General features: G+C 35.9%; 1 long non-coding RNA gene across 1 annotated transcript in view; it reads left to right on the top strand.

Moving 5' to 3' along the window:
- LOC136034895 (uncharacterized) overlaps positions 1 to 16547 on the top strand; it is a 122427-nt gene that overhangs the window by 78102 nt on the left and 27778 nt on the right. Inside the window, exons 7-9 of the long non-coding RNA XR_010619278.1 lie at positions 294 to 410; positions 4005 to 4152; positions 14153 to 14299. This is a non-coding gene — a long non-coding RNA (uncharacterized LOC136034895). The remainder of the gene's footprint in view (positions 1 to 293; positions 411 to 4004; positions 4153 to 14152; positions 14300 to 16547) is intronic.

Here is a 16547-nt window from a genome sequence, read left to right as displayed (position 1 = left end):
TCGGTAGGATACAGGGAGCTTCTCAAAAAGACCTTCATACTCTTGTGTGCTCGCCAGTGGTGAAAAAGGTTCCGCAACCCCCGGACCGTGATTTTGATTTACCGGCGCAGCTTACGAGCCCGGATTCTGACTTACCACGGTTGGGTCCCGTCGTGATGCTAGCGGTCTGCTGGGTTGTAATTCTGAGGGTTGGCTAGGTTTTGAAACAACATCCACTTTAATTGGTTTTGTCATATCACTTCGATACTTTTGAAGGCGAGAGATTGCAGATTGAAATAAAAGTAGTTTTTCAGAATCAGATATGGAATCGCTATTCAAGAAATCAGCCATCTCATATTCAAAGCGCTGCCTTGGCTGAATAGCTGTCTCCATTGGAATGAGCTTGTACGGTCGAACTGCTGCCATTTCTGGTAAGTAGAGATCCAATTAAACTTCCAATAATTGGTAATAATACACCAAAAAAGCCACTTCCTTGATGCACTATTTCCGGCGCTTCTGTTTAATATTCTTCTTTTTACCTGATAAATCATGGATAATTTTACGATGTTGACTGCACCGTTTCTTTTTACATAATGGCATCGAAATATTTGAATTGGTGATATTTAAACAAAGTTGTGAAAATGCTTTCACAATATCCTTGTCCAAATTTTTTAATAAAGCATGTCTTAGCTTGGGTTTAGCTTTAGCTAAAATATCTACAAAAGGATGAAGTTGCTTCAGTCGTTCTATCTTCAAGACTAGTGTCACTTTTTCAATGCGTGTGGGTGTGGTAGATATATTGTTGATTCTTTTTCGAAAATGTTACTTGTTAGCGTAAGATTTCTATCCTTGCTATTCAAATTTATAAATAAGTATCCAAAAGGTTTATCGGTTGCCATTTTATAGCTGTCCAATAAATAGCGAGCGTTTCCTGGGAACATTTGTTTCCCTAAAGTTGTAATAGAGGATTGATCTCGCGCTTGTCGAAATAATACAAATATATAATGAAAAGAGAAATCATCAAAGTAACAGCACAAACACAAAAAAAAGAAAGGAGATAGAAGGAGAAAGGGAAAAGTGTTTTCCTAAATAAGTGATTAATATAGACCAGCACTTGAATTACAATAGTAAATTTCTCTTGGAGGCTTTTCAATTCTTTTTTCGTTTTCTTGAATTAATTTAGATATGAAAACACTTTTCCCCGACATCGATGGGCCAGCAATAATCATCCGAAATGGTGTTTCAATTTTAAACATGTTTACTGATTGCTTTTCTTCTTTTAACTGTCACTTGTCAACATTATCCACTTCTCTTATAAACTATCTATGTCCAGTTCTCTGAAGAAAAAAAAGTGTTGGTTGTAAATGTCGTTTAGAAAGTTCTTTCAGTCTTCATAACAGTGGATTAAAAAATTGTTCCGTTTTGATTAATTGCTCTAACTTCTTGAGGTTGTGTTTCTTTTTTATCATTATTGTATAACACTGTGTCCTGTAAACAGTTACTAATTGCATCTTCAAAGTCACACATCCCACTATGGCTATTATATCCTGCTAATTTTGCTTCCAACGTTAAAACGTCCAAAATTGTTGTTTTACTGCATTTACAATCTCTTTCGTTTTCTAAGAGCCTTATCTGTAGCTCAGGTAAAGAATTGCATGAAATACACACTCGACTATTTAAAATGTTCCAATTGTTATAGTCCATAAATGTTTTACACTTGCATTTATATATTACTATAAAATTCTTACATAGGATTTTCTTATTAAATGTTTCTTATGGTTTATTTATTATTTTTTTTCCTTTTTTGGGTTGTTTTTTTGTTGGTGTTGTATCCTCGATGACGCGAGAATTTTAATTTGTATTTTATTATCGGGTGGTGTGAGGGTCGCTGTTTCGTGGGGACTGCCGGTGAGTTGATTTCTTTTCCTTACATATTTATATTTAGATGTTGTTTAGTATGTTTATGACAAGTTTTTATGATTCTTTATTTATTGTATGCCGTTTCCCAAATAACGGGCCATTGAGCCCTTTGGGATATTGTTTTTGTTATTGTTATTTTATGAAAATAAATAGAACTTGAAAAAAAAACAGTCACAAAGAAAACTAACTGTAGTATACATGTTTTCACTAGCACTTTCTATACAATACTAAATTTGTTTTTGAAATTTTCAATCATATCTGAGATGAATTCATTTCTTCAATTTTGTAATGTCCAAGAGGAAGGGTAGTGATCCTATCATCCAAAATATACACTTTGTCCGAAACGCCAGAGATGGCAGTGCGGACAACTTCTATTGTATATAATTTCAACTTGAGAGATCTTATGGCCTTTATTGTAGTTCTAATGACCCTTCCTTCAAAAACAGCTTCTTTAAAACTTTCCGCCGTTAGATATTTCTTCACCAGATGTTTTGATGTTCCTTTGGCAGCCTTCTTTAATTTCTCGCTCTGCGTTACAACACAATAGTATGTAGGCGAAGTGGCGATTAATTCCATGAACGTATCGCTTTCTAGTTCGTTTTTAAGCCTGCCAAAATCATTCTTCTTCTGGCTTTTTACTAGATGGGAATATTTGATGGGGTCCCAATTGGAAAAGTCCATGATGGGTCGGAGGGTTGGGGGTGTCAAATCGCCGACTAAATCCTTTGTAAATATCTTAATAAAGACTGAGTCAGTATCAGAATAAGCTAAATAAATTCTACCAGAAAAAGTCCCACCATAATATGGAACTAGATTGTCACAAAACGTCTAAGCCATAATTTTCTTGGATATTGACAGGATGGCTGCACCAGCTGCAATATTTTTGTTCAGGAGGGCGTGTCTCTTTTTTCAAGATATCAGCGCAAGATTCTCATTAACTATTGAGAAAGAAGATATATTACAGTCTCCAACCAGACGTCTTGTAGTTTTCAGATCTGTTGTAAATACACACGACGTCCTTTTTCGTACTTGTTCTACAAATTTCCTAAAAAAAATGTTGTTAAATAGCTTATAGAGCTCACTTTTTGTTTTAGATTTTGTTTGTGATCTTCTTTCCATAAAATGGTCAATGTACGGTTAAAAAAAATTCCTGTTTGAATTGAATTACACTATGGATCTTATCTAGACGAAAATGATGATTGACTATGAATTTCAAGTATGTATGGTGTAGGGTAATTTCCTTTTTGTAGCCAAAAGATGCATGCAATTTATTTGTTGACGTCCATGGAATCTTGTCTTCCTTTATGCGTTTTTGGTTGTATGGGGACAAATCTTCAAAGCAGATTTTCTGCCTGGAAATAGGGTGTGGCATCATTTGATAATAGTCGTGGAACTCTCGTGGAATTTCTCCGCTAACTTTCACAAAATAGCCATACTCTCCATTCTGTTCTATAGTAGAAAAGTCGGGGTAATCCTGAGATTCTAAAATTTTATAGTCACCAGTGGGAATTTTATAATTTGACATGCAGTTTGCATAGAGTCCATTATAATCTAAACACAAACCGTAGCTCGGAGAATCAGGATGAGTAGGGTCACATTGAATGTACCGATCATTATGGAATACCAGACCACCATATATAGCTTTTTCAATCTTAAGATGAATTTTATAAATCTTCAATTAAGTGGATTTTATGTGGAGCTGCAAATTTCAGCATTAGTTGGTATGCTAAAGATGGTCTTGAAAAATATGCATTTGGGTCTATACTATATAAATATCTAGTACATCTTCAACAAAGATCATAAAAACATCGGCTAGAGTTAACACGTCTGATGCAAGATAAACTCCGCAATAATGCCACAAATTTTTGCACTCGAAGACATCCCAAACTTCTTGCGCAAGAGCGTATTCTTCTGTACTTATATCCTTTTGGTTGAGATCATCATAAAAAGATGCTTGGGATAGTAAACTTGGTTCTTAAAACCGTGTAAATTCATTCATATAACAATACGAGAAAAAACCGTGTAAATTCATTCATATAACAATACGAGAAAACCTTTTGCGCAAGTAGATTGTATTGATTATCATTTTAAAATTTCTATCATAGGATTTGGAAAGACTGTGGATCTTCAGCCTTTTGTACAGCAATCAAATTTTCCAAGGATTTTGGCAGGAATGCAAAAGTGTCAAAGAAGAGAATTGAATAGCGGTGTTCTTGGTTATTTTCATGGCTCCGGGAGCAGCTAATTTTTAAGGTGAGAAATTTTTCGCTTGGTTTAGCCAATGGTTCGTACTGTAGATTAGAACCTTCAATTTGTGAAAAGGCTTCCAAAACATGTTTTATGACATAACTTAAATTATGGAACCCAACCGGAATATACCGCTTATGTGTTAAAACGGTGTTAAATGTCGAGTGAGCCAAACATTCAAAATTCGGTCCTTTAATATAATGGCAGTGGTGTCTGACTGTTCTATCTCCTACTTTTTTCGGTTTTTCGATCAGGGGTTTTTCACATATACCACAATTAGTCTCTTGAAACTTATGACTATCTTCTTCGGCAATTATCATCTCGTGACAAGTATCATATATTTCGTCTAAGCAGTTTTGTGCGTCTTGAATGAGTAATATCGTGCCGTCAATATGGCAAGTTGGTCCATAGGTATCTCGGTATTGCTCAAGTTTTTTAGCGTATTTGACGACGGCATGTGCTTACGCTGCTGGCCGGTGCACTGAAATTATTCCTTTTCGAATAGGTTCATCAACTTTTTTGATGATTGACTCGAAATCTGCAAAAATTCTATATTGAAAGGGCATTTTATTATACAAATCCTTAAATTCGATTATTGCTTTTTCGCCCTTTGGAATAGATACTGTTTGTAGACCGTGAGGAGAGCAGGCTTCGATATGGTGTTTTAATTTATCCTCAGTCTCTTTGATGGTGACAGGCAAAATGGGCAAAAGAATCGCGCTGTTTTTCCTGGAGATAGTAAACGGCTTAGATTTAAGATGGGCCGAAAATGAGCGTAGTCTGCATCATCCGACTCTTCGTACAGTAAATAGGCCTAATATTTTACATTAGAATTATATGGAGCACGAATTGGACAAATTGCTTTCTCTAGTTCATTATAATGTAATACGTATATCCCTACTGAGGCTGAGGTGTTTTCTTTCTCCCATTTTGAGATATCGTTAAATTTGATTGGCCATTTTCCCTCAAAACAGTTGAATGTAACGGTTGGACAAATACCGGGTTCTCCATGACTTCCTTCTAGCCCATTCCTATTTAACTCTAGTAAATTAGACTGACTAGAATTGTTTTTTAAAACTTGATGTCCCGGTGCCAAGACTGACCATTTGAAACATTGCAATCCTTGTTCGAACTGTATCTGTAAAATTCTTCTTTTGCTAGCAAGGGCTTGCGGAACTGAAGGACCTTTCTGGCTGACGGGAATGGGAAAATCCCCGTCAAATTTCGCAATATGAATGTCGAGACTCTGGATTCCTGTAAGTGAATATCCACTCCCATTTTCTGCATACTTACCCGTCGATTCATTGATTTTTGTGATGCATTTGTCAATTTCTATATCTATATCCCCACCTCTATAAAAACGTTCCATGTACAAAAGCAAAGGGACAGTCCTATCCTCTTCATCTTCCCGGCTAAAAATTGCATTAACTGCCAGTTGAGCTCTTACGTTACTACGTTCTTCTTCTTGAATTTGCCGTATTACTCCACCAATAGTTTGGCGCAAAAAATTGACTAGTTCGCCAGATCTTTGGGTCTTAAAGGCGACATTGGATTTAAAGCTATACGATCTTAAGTAATTGTGAAAGGCATGATCTTTCAATTCTAATTGAGCTCCTCCTAACTGATTAGAAGGACTCGGTTGATCTAAATCTACTTGTAAGAAGAGGTCATCGTCGTTATCATCTAAAAAATTTTAGACTAGCGAGTCAACACTGGTTTGTGTGTCGCTACCATTCAATTAAAATTAAGCCCCTCCAAACTGATTAGAAGGACCCCGGTTTATCTAAATCTACTTGTAAGTAGAGATCATCTTCGTTAGAATCGAAAAAATTTTGGACTAGCGAGTCAACACTGTTTTGTGTGTCGTTACCATTAAGTGAAACTCTTATCTTTTTTGGTTATGAAAATGCAGAACCCTGACTACTTCCACTGTCTAAATTTTCACATTCCATAATAAATCACTGAACACTTTCTTATCGTTAGCAAAACTGTAACTGATGCTATAATCTTTAACCCTCGCCTTTTATAGCTTTTGCTCAAGATTATGCAATTTTGTGAAATTTGTGCAATATTGGGAAATCCCCCCTTTTCACAATTTGATTGGAAAATCCAATGACCTATTGGAATGCTGAAATTTTAACAATTGCAAAACATGTCTAACCCTGTTTTCAATAACACCTTTGTTTACCGACCATCGGAATGTAGTTACCAAGATTGCCAAATAGAAGGTAACCCCTTTTTTCCGCAATACCTCTCTTAATTTCATTTGCATTTGTACGAATCATTAATATTCTTTTTCTTTACAGGGTTCTCCTCCAGCATTCCTGAATTTTTCGCAAGAAAACTATATTTATGTATATACTTTATTTAATTTGTGTATTTTTATTGTGTACAATAAATTATTGTATGTCTACTTCTTACTCTTAATTACTTATGCCATATTGGAAGCTAGGAAAAACCTAGACCTACTCTTAGAAATATTTTTGAAAGAATTAAAATTCATAAATTTACTAGCCTAGACTATAGTGTGTAATAACCACCAGGTTCGTAAATACCTAACTTTGCGACATCGCAATGTTGCATCACCTGCATCTGGAAGACAGTTGATTGGAGGATAGGGGTGGGGCTTGAAAAGCCTATCCTGGTCGTATGAACTGTTACGGCCTTTACTTTTTGAAGTAGTATAGGTCGTAACAATTCACACGACCAGGATATGCTTTTCAAGAAAATCCCCCACCCCAATCCTCCAATCAACTGTCTTTCAGAAGCAAGTGACACAAAATTGCGATGTCGCAAAGGTAAGTATATTCGATTCTGGCGGTTTTACACAATATAGTCTAGGCTAGAAAAAATATTTCTAAGAGTAGGTCTAGGTTTTTCCTAGCTTCCAATATGGCATAAGTATCTAGGAGGTATAATTAAGCCTTTACTAAATGATCCTCGATTCTCTACCCCTTTCCCCCCACCCAACATTACTCTTAATTTTTATTTCTTATTCGCGCATTCCTAATTAAAGACATGGAAAAATTACGTGTGACCCGATACAATTTAAAATAAACTAAATTCTACGCAGATAGCAGTCGATCTGGGCAATGCTTAATTTTTGTTCATACGTTTGTTTCAACAAAGCTAGCGGTCAAAAGCTTGGGACCAAAACGTTGTTCATACGTTGGGTTTATTGTGAAGTATGGATTTGCAACAATTTTAGATTAGACTGTGAATAAAAACACACACCTATGGATAGATTGCAGTTAAAAGAGGTAAGTTTTTTTTTACATTATGTTTTCTAGCATAGGTAGGTTTTAGAAAATTATACTGTACTTCAACTAGTACCTGTAGTTAAAGTCTTGCAAAGTCTGAATAGAGAAATCTACCTAGGCTAGATACAGCTTGGACTATATTTTCTACACTGGACTGGCATTTCCAACTTTTTCATACAGGACTTTGGTTCGAGCCTCCACCGGAAAAGTACGTAAAAGGTCCAGTTTTAAACCACTTATGTTTATACTTTGTTGTCTCAAATGTCTAACTTTCTGTAAACACATTTTTGAGTTTATAATTTTTATCGAACAAAGCTGATAGATACAAAAATTTAATAAGAAAGTGATACTTGTTCACAATGCTTATCAATACCAATACAGAACGGAGACAATGCTTTAAAATCAACATTAAAGAATTTCACAATAATATTCTCACTTAAAAAATCCGTCCACAACGAATAAGGTGTAAAAATATTAACAATACTTTGAAATGAATAACGACGTAAGCGTAAAAGAATAAACACTAAAACATGAAATCCACAAGCCATAGTCATTGTATTTTGAATTTTTCTTCGATTCTGAGTCACTATTTCAAATCTGTGTACAAATTCTCCAATATTTTTCCATTCAGAATAATTTCTTCCTTGGGTGTCAAAAACCTCAATCGTCTTCCGGGTCATCACTAGTAAACCAACCCAATGGCCAAAAAGCACCCTAGATGGACTAGTATTTACCACAATGATTGTCGGGAAACTGGTAATTGCAGGACGATCAAGAAAGTCGGAAGGTAAGCAGAAATTTTCGTATTGTTTAGCAACAATGTCCTTTTTTAAAACAGCTAGCACTTAATCCGTATTCATGGTGCAATCAGGAGAAATACTGCTCCTGGATTGTCAATTTCCAAAAAAAGTCTCTTGAAATCCAATAATTATAAGGCTAAAAGACGCATCTGTAGCTTGTGAAAAAGTGAGGTCTAATCGAAGTGTTCCGTCTTTAATAAGAGATAGATCTGGAGTTCCAGAAATATCCAAGCATATAAGGGAAGAATCACGTATCCATTTATCATATGATAGTCCATTTCGTAAAGAAGTCTGTAACTCTGATCAGAAAAGCTTAGTGAATAAATTGGCTGTCCATTCACTTTACGATGCAGAGAATATAAATGAAAAAGCTCATATTTAAACGGGCTGGATTCGTAGCTTCCTAGCTGATTTGACGTTTTTACAAGGCCAAGAATAACTTTTGAAGGCTGATGTCCATATGTCGTCAATGAACTTTCAGCAAAAGAGAGACTTCCAGGTGGAATAATTCTTGCTGTAGGCAGCAGTTTTGGAATAATAATTTTCAGATTACTTCCGCTTGCTTTGACCTTTTCTACTGCCAATGCTAGCGAGGATACAATGTTTACTTTTCGGATATGTAAAACTGCTTCACTTATTGTAAGTGTAACATCAGGAGCGGCTTTTTCGAGTTTTCGAAAAACGAATCTAGGCAATGATGGGAAAAACTTTATGTCAATTTTTAATCCAGGTGGTATAAACTGATTTAATTGGAAGAAATCGTGCGATGGTTGCGCAGCAGGGTGTAAAGTTTCAGTGGCGAGTACGGCCAATTTAGCATCCAAAGTACCATCTTCTTTTGTGTAGAAACCATAGTTTGATCCACGCGATTTTTTTGTACTGTTTGGCGTTAATAATGTATACGATGCGAATGAAGTGTAGGCACTTGACGAATTACCACTCTATACAAGCGTGTCATTAACAAATACTTGAATGTTTGGGAATAAAGTATTCATAATGCCCCCATCATCGTATGAAACTTTGTCGCTATCTGCTACAGGATTTCCGTCTGATTTAAAAACTTTGACTTTTAACTCTAAAATACTGTTTTGCATGTCAGAATAATAGTTTTTGTTGCTTGCAAAGCGAAAGTGAATAGGTGAACCATTCGATAAAGGGACTACTGGGTAGATTGGATCAAAATATGCAGACTTGACCGATACATCAGCATTTGGGCTTTGAAAATAGCTGATGGCTTGACTAACTGAGAGCACACTGTATTCGGTTGGAAGGAAACTCATTTTTCGCCAAAAAAAATCTGCTTTTGAGCGCTTAATTTTCCGGAGAGGTCTTGCTTTCACCTTAGATCGATGCAAACTGATCAATTTTCGTTTGCGTGGTCTACTTATACCACTTCCACGTTGTTTCATACTTTCCATAATATCACGTACTTTATTTCGAATATTTTCTTTCAAGGATGAACCAAAATCTTGTCCTTTTTCAAAGTCAGTGATTGTATTACCAACAACATCAGACGCCGCAGGAACAACAAATCTTCTTAAGAGGTATGGCAAATCGCATCATTTTCCCAAAACATTGGCCAAAGGCACCATATCCAACCATAGGTGAAGCTTTTCGTTGATAGTAATCCATTCTACCTCCATTTTGTATTGTTTTCACAAAACAGTCTACTGAGGGACAAACAAATTGTCTACGGCTATTCATCTTTTCTAAATTCGACTGTAAGCGAGATTAGTCCTCTATTAATGGGTATGGTGTTATTCTTTTCAGTTCTAAAACTAGAATGAACAATTTCAGTGTTTTGTCTACTTATATCTAAATAAATAAGTGGCTGGAATGAATAGCTTATCACTTCCTCGTTTGTCGTTTTTCCTTGGAGAATTCTTAGGATGGGAGCAGATGCATTTCCAATACGTGAACTTTGAACAATGTCCGTGTACACAAAGATTGAATTACACTGATAGTAAAGTCCTGGGACTAATGGTCCTTCGATGCCATAAGTCTGGTGAGAATTATTATCCGGTTCTGGCTCAATAATGTTTTCTTTGTATCCAAGAACTTCTCGCAAACCATCACTAAGAAAGCAGGATTCGCCGACTTTTAGTCCCTGTATATAGACTCGATCGTATAGTTTATTGTAGTGAAAATTAACCGAGTCTTTGCCGGTATAAACCAAATTATTCATGTCTCTGATAATTTTTGGAATTTTATTGTACCGCTTATTCTTTGGAAGCGTTATTTTAGTGCCTAGACGTTTGCTTGGATCTTTGCTATCACCAACAAGTCGAAAAAAATTGAAAAAATAGTCTTGATCTTGTCTCAAGGAATCAAAAGAGTTGCTTAAATGGAAGGATACTAAAGCTATTTTCCATCCTGATCCTTGAAGCACAATCGGGGGGTTAATCTTTGTCAGGAAATCTGCAATCTTGTTTGTTTGATCGTAAACAGGGTCTGGTACGGCCGAACTAAATGAAACATAGAAGGATTCAACCGACATTTCTAGCTTGATCTGCGTTTATCCAAGTGGTGAAAGAGGTGGGGTATCCTAGCCAACTGACAAGCAACTGTTTAACTCCACGATATGTTCGCCGTTTAAGTACTTGATCTATAACGTATTCACCTGGCTCTTGAACTTTTTGTAGTTCACTCTGATAAAAACATCCAAGAACAGGCTCATCTGACAAATCCACTAATTTAAATGTGACTGGATCTGTGGATTGAACGCTAGCAATTCGAAAAATTTCTTTGCTAAAATTAAACTGTCCTTTCTCAAAGACTCCTTTACCACGTAAATTCTAACACTTTGTCCAACTTGTAATTGATTCCTAAGCTTTTTCTGCTTGCTTTCATTTTTCCCATACATAATATCAGAAATATGAGGTGTATTTTGCAAGTTCACTTGATTCGGTGCTAAATTTTCAAGGCTACGATTCGGTTAATTATTATGCTGAGAAACAGTTAAGTCAAGTCTTGTTACAAATGAAAATGTATTAAAATGAGTACAAAATGCACTTAGCTGAGAACAAAGTGTACGTATGCTTCTTTCAACTATTGTAGCTTTCAGATGACTATGCTTATGATAGAGTTCAATTTGATACTTTTCAAGAGTTTTTTCACACTTGGATTCAAAAATTGCTTTCCTCTATCTATGTGAATCTTTTTAAATGTCTGTTATTGTTTTAAAATGCCTTTATTTCTGATTAGACTGAGGGGGATATTGCTGTCAGCTAAAATGTTTTAATCAATAGCATGTCGTGACTTTCTAGTCGAAATCAGGTCCGTTCATAAATCTGTTGCATTATAGAGCTTATCGTGAATTTTTGTATTGTTAAATCAACGTTCATTTCCAAATCAATCCAGTTGATGCAAGTGATGATACAATAATTCTGCAGACTGTCGCTAGGATACAGGGGGCTTTTCAAAAAGACCTTCATACTCTTGTGTGCTCACCTGTGGTGAAAAAGTTTCCGCTACGCCCGGACCGTGATTTTGATTTACCGGCGCAGCGCACGGGCCCGGATTCTGACTTACCGCGGCTGGGTCCCGTCGTGATGCTAGCGGTCCGCTGGGTTGTAATGGGTAGGCTTGGTTTTGAAACAAATATATAATGAAAAGAGAAATCATAAATGTAACAGCACAAACACAAAAAAGAAAGGAGATAGAAGGAGAAAGGGAAAACTGTTTTACTAAATTATTGGTTAATATAGACCATTACTTGAATGACAATAGTAAATTTCTCTTGGAGGCTTTTCAAATATTTTTTCGTTTTCTTGAATTAAGTTAGATATGAAAACACTTTCCCCCGACATCGATGGGGCAGCAATAATCATCCGAAATGGTGTTTCAATTTTAAACATGTTCATTGATTGCTTTTCTTCTTTTAACTGTCAGTTGTCAAAATTATCCACTCCTCTTATAGATTATCTATATTCAGCTTTCTGAAGAAAAAAAAGTGTTGGTTGTAAATGTCCTTTAGAAAGTTCTTGCGGTCTTCACACAATGGATTAAAAAATTGTTCCGTTTTTGATTAATTGCTCTAACTTCTTGAGGTTTTCTTTCTTTTTTATCAATATTGTATAACACTGTGTCCTGTAAACAGTTTCTAATTGCATCTTCAAAGTCATATATCCCACTATGGCTACTATAGCTTACTAATTTTGCATCCAACTTTAAAACGTCCAAAATTTTTGTTTTGCTGCATTTACATTCTCTTTCGTTTTCTAAGAGCCTTATCTGTAGCTCAGGTAAAGAATTGCATGAAATACACACTCGACTATTTAAAATGTTCCAATTGTTATAGTCCATAAATGTTTTACACTTGCATTTATATATTAATATAAAATTCTGACATAGGATTTCTAAACAGTCACAAAACTAACTGTAGTATACATGTTTTCACTAGCACTTTCTATACAATACTAAATTTGTTTTTGAAATTTTCAATCATATCTGAGATCAATTCATTTCTTCAATTTTGTAGCGTCCAAGAGGAAGGGTAGTGATCCTATCATCAAAAATATATACTTTGTCCGAAACGCCAGAGATGGCAGTACGGACAACTTCCATTGTATATAATTTCAACTTGAGAGATCTTATGGCGTTTGTTGTAGTTCTAATGACCCTTCCTTCAAAAACAGCTTCTTTAAATCTTTCCGCCGTTAGATATTTCTTCATCAGATGTTTTGATGTTCCTTTGGCAGCCTTCTTTAATTTCTCATTCTGCGTTAGAACAGAGTAGCATTTAGGCGAAGTGGCGATTAATTCTATGAACGTATCGCTTTCTAGTTCGTTTTTAAGCCTTCCAAAATCATTCTTCTTCTGGCTTTTACCAGATGGGGATATTTGTTGGGGTCCCAATTGGAAAAGTCCATGATGGGTAGGAGGGTTGGGGATGTCAAATCGCCGACTAAATCCTTTGTAAATATCTTAATAAAGACTGAGTCAGTATCAGAATAAGCTAAATAAATTCTACCAGAAAGAGGCCCACCATAATATGGAACTAGATTGTCCCAAAACGTCTCAGCCATAATTTTCTAGACAAGATCACTATGGATCTTATCTGGACGAAAATGATGATTGAGTATGAATTTCAAGTATGTATGGTGTAGGGTAATTTCCTTCTTGTAGCCAAAAGATGCAAGCAATTTATTTGTTGACGTCCATGGAATCTTGTCTTCCTTTATGTGTTTTTGGTTGTATGGGGACAAATCTTCAAAGCAGATTTTCTGCCTGGAAATAGGGTGTGGCATCATTTGATAATAGTCGTGGAACTCTCGTGGAATTTCTCCGCTAATTATCACAAAATAGCCATACTCTCTTTTCTGTTCTATAGTAGAAAAGTCGGGGTAATCCATAGATTCTAAAATTTTATAGTCACCAGTGGGCATTTTATAATTTGACATGCAGTTTGCATAGAGTCCATTATAATCGAAACACAAACCGTAGCTCGGATTATCAGGATGAGTAGGGTCACATTGAATGTACCGATCATTATGGGATACCAGACCACCATATATAGTTTTTTCAATCTTAAGATGAATTTTATAAATCTTCAATTAAGTGGATTTTATGTGGAGCTGCAAATTTCAGCATCAGTTGGTATGCTAAAGATGGTGTTGAAAAAATGCATTTGGGTCTAAACTATAAAAATCTAGTACATCTTCAACAAAGGTCATAAAAACATCGGCTAGAGTTAACACGTCTGATGCAAGATAAACTCCGCAATAATGCCACAAATTTTTGCACTCGAAGACATCCCAAACTTCTTGCGCAAGAGCGTATTCTTCTGTACTTATATCCTTTTGGTTGAAATCATCATTAAAAAGATGCTTGAGATAGTAAACTTGGTTCTTCAAACCGTGTAAATTCATTCATATAACTATACGGGAAAACGCCCTTTTGCGCAAGTAGATTTTATTGATGATCATTTGACAATTTCTGTCGTAGGATTTGGAAAGACTGTGGATCTTCAGCCTTTTGTACAGCAATCAAATTTTCCAAGGATTTTGGCAGGATGCAAAAGTGTCAAAGAAGAGAATTGAATAGCGGTGTTCTTGGTTATTTTCATGGCTCCGGGACCAGCTAATTTTTAAGGTGAGAAATGTTTCGCTTGGTTTAGCCAATGGTTCGTACTGTAGATTAAAACCTTCAGTTTGTGAAAGGGCTTCCAAAACATGTTTTATGACATAACTTAAATTATGGAACCCAACCGGAATATACCGCTTATGTGTTAAAACGGTGTTAAATGTCGAGTGAGCCAAACATTCAAAATTCGGTCCTTTAATATAATGGCAGTGGTGTCTGACTGTTCTATCTCCTACTTTTTTCGGTTTTTCGATCAGGGGTTTTTCACATATACCACAATTAATCTCTTGAAATTTATGACTATCTTTTTCGGTAATTATCATCTCGTCACAAGTATCATATATCTCGTCTAAGCAGTTTTGTGCGTCTGGAGTGAGTAATATCATGCCGTCAAAATGGCAAGTTTTTCCATAGGTTTCTCCGTATTGCTCAAGTTTTTTAGCGTATTTGACGACGCCATGTGCGTACGCTGCTGGCCGGTGCTCTAAAATTATTCTTTTTCGAATAGGTTCGTCAACTTTTTTGATGATTGATTCGAAATCTGTGAAAATTCTATATTGAAAGGGCATTTTATTATAGAAATCCTTAAATTCGATTATTGCTTTTTCGCCCTTTGGCATAGATACTGTTTGCGGACCGTGAGGAGAGCAGGCTTCGATATGGTATTTTAATTTATCCTCAGTCCTTGATGGTGACAGGCAAAATGGGCAAAAGAATCGTGCTGTTTTTCCTGAAGATAGTAAACGGCTTAGATTTAAGATAGGCCGAAAATGAGCGTAGTCTGCATCATCCGACTCTCCGTACAGTAAATAGGGATAATATTTTACATTAGAATTAGATGGAGCACGAATTGGACAAATGGCTTTCTCTAGCTCATTATAATGTAATACGAATATCCCTACTGAGGCTGAGGCGTTTTCTTGCTCCCATTTTGAGATATCGTTGATTTTGATTGGCCATTTTCCTTCAAAACGGTTGAATGTAACGGTTGGAAAAATACCGGGTTCTTCTTGACTTCCTTCTAGCCCATTCCTATTTAACTCTAGTAAATTAGACTGACTAGAATTGTCTTTTAAAACTTGATGTCCCGCTGCCAAGACTGACCATTTGAAACATTGCAATCCTTGTTCGAACTGTATCTGTAAAATTCCTCTTTTGCTAGCAAGGGCTTGCGGAACTGAAGGACCTTTCTGGCCAACGGGAATGGGAAAATCCCCGTCAAATTACGCAATATGAATGTCAAGAGGTATAAACCAAATTATTCATGTCTCTAATAATTTCCGGAATTGTATTGTACCGCTTATTCTTTGGAAGCGTTATTTTAGTGCCTAGACGTTTGCTTGGATCTTTGCTATTACCAACAAATCGAAAAAATTGGAAAAAATAGTCTTGATCTTGTCTCAAAGAATCGAAAGAGCTGCTTAAATGGAAGGATACTAAGGCCATTTTCCATCCTGATCCTTGAAGCACAATCGGGGGGTTAGGTTTTGTCAGGAAATCTGCAATCTTGTTTGTTTGATCGTAAACAGGGTGTGGGACGTCCGAAGTAAATGAAACAAAGAAGGATTCAATCGACATTTCTAGCTTGATCTGCGTTTATCCAAGTGATGAAAGAGGTGGGGTATCCTAGCCAACTGACAAGCAACTGTTTAACTCCACGATATGTTCGCCGTTTAAGTACTTTATCTAGAACGTATTCATCGGGCTCTTGAACTTTTTGTAGTTCACTCTGATAAAAACATCCAAGAACAGGCTCATCTGACAAATCCACTAATTTAAATGTGACTGGATCTGCGGATTGAACGCTAGCAATTCGAAAAATTTCTTTGCTAAAATTAAACTATCCTTTCTCAAAGATTCCTTTACCACGTAAAATTCCAACACTTTGTCCAACTTGTAATTGATTCCTAAGCTTTTTCTGCTTGCTTTCATTTTTTCCATAAATAAAATCAGAAATATAAGGTGCATTTTGCAAGTTCACTTGATGCGGTGAATTATTATACTGAGAAACAGTTAAGTCAAGTCTTGGTATAAAAGAAAATGTATTAAAATGAGTACAAAATGCACTTAGATGAGAACAAAGTGTACGTATGCTTCTTTCAACTATTGTAGCTTTCAGATGACTATGGGTATGATAGAGTTCAATTTGATACTTTTCAAGAGTCTTTTTCACACTTGGATTCAAAAATTGCTTTCCTCTATCTATGTGAGTCTTTTTAAATGTATGTTCAGAAAACACTTGCTCCAATTGTTTTGC

This window comes from Artemia franciscana, chromosome 13, assembly GCF_032884065.1.
Source record: "Artemia franciscana chromosome 13, ASM3288406v1, whole genome shotgun sequence".
Classification (NCBI taxonomy): Eukaryota; Metazoa; Arthropoda; class Branchiopoda; order Anostraca; family Artemiidae; genus Artemia; species Artemia franciscana.
Note: the sequence above shows the minus strand (reverse complement) of the source record. Positions and strands in the feature narration are given on the sequence as shown.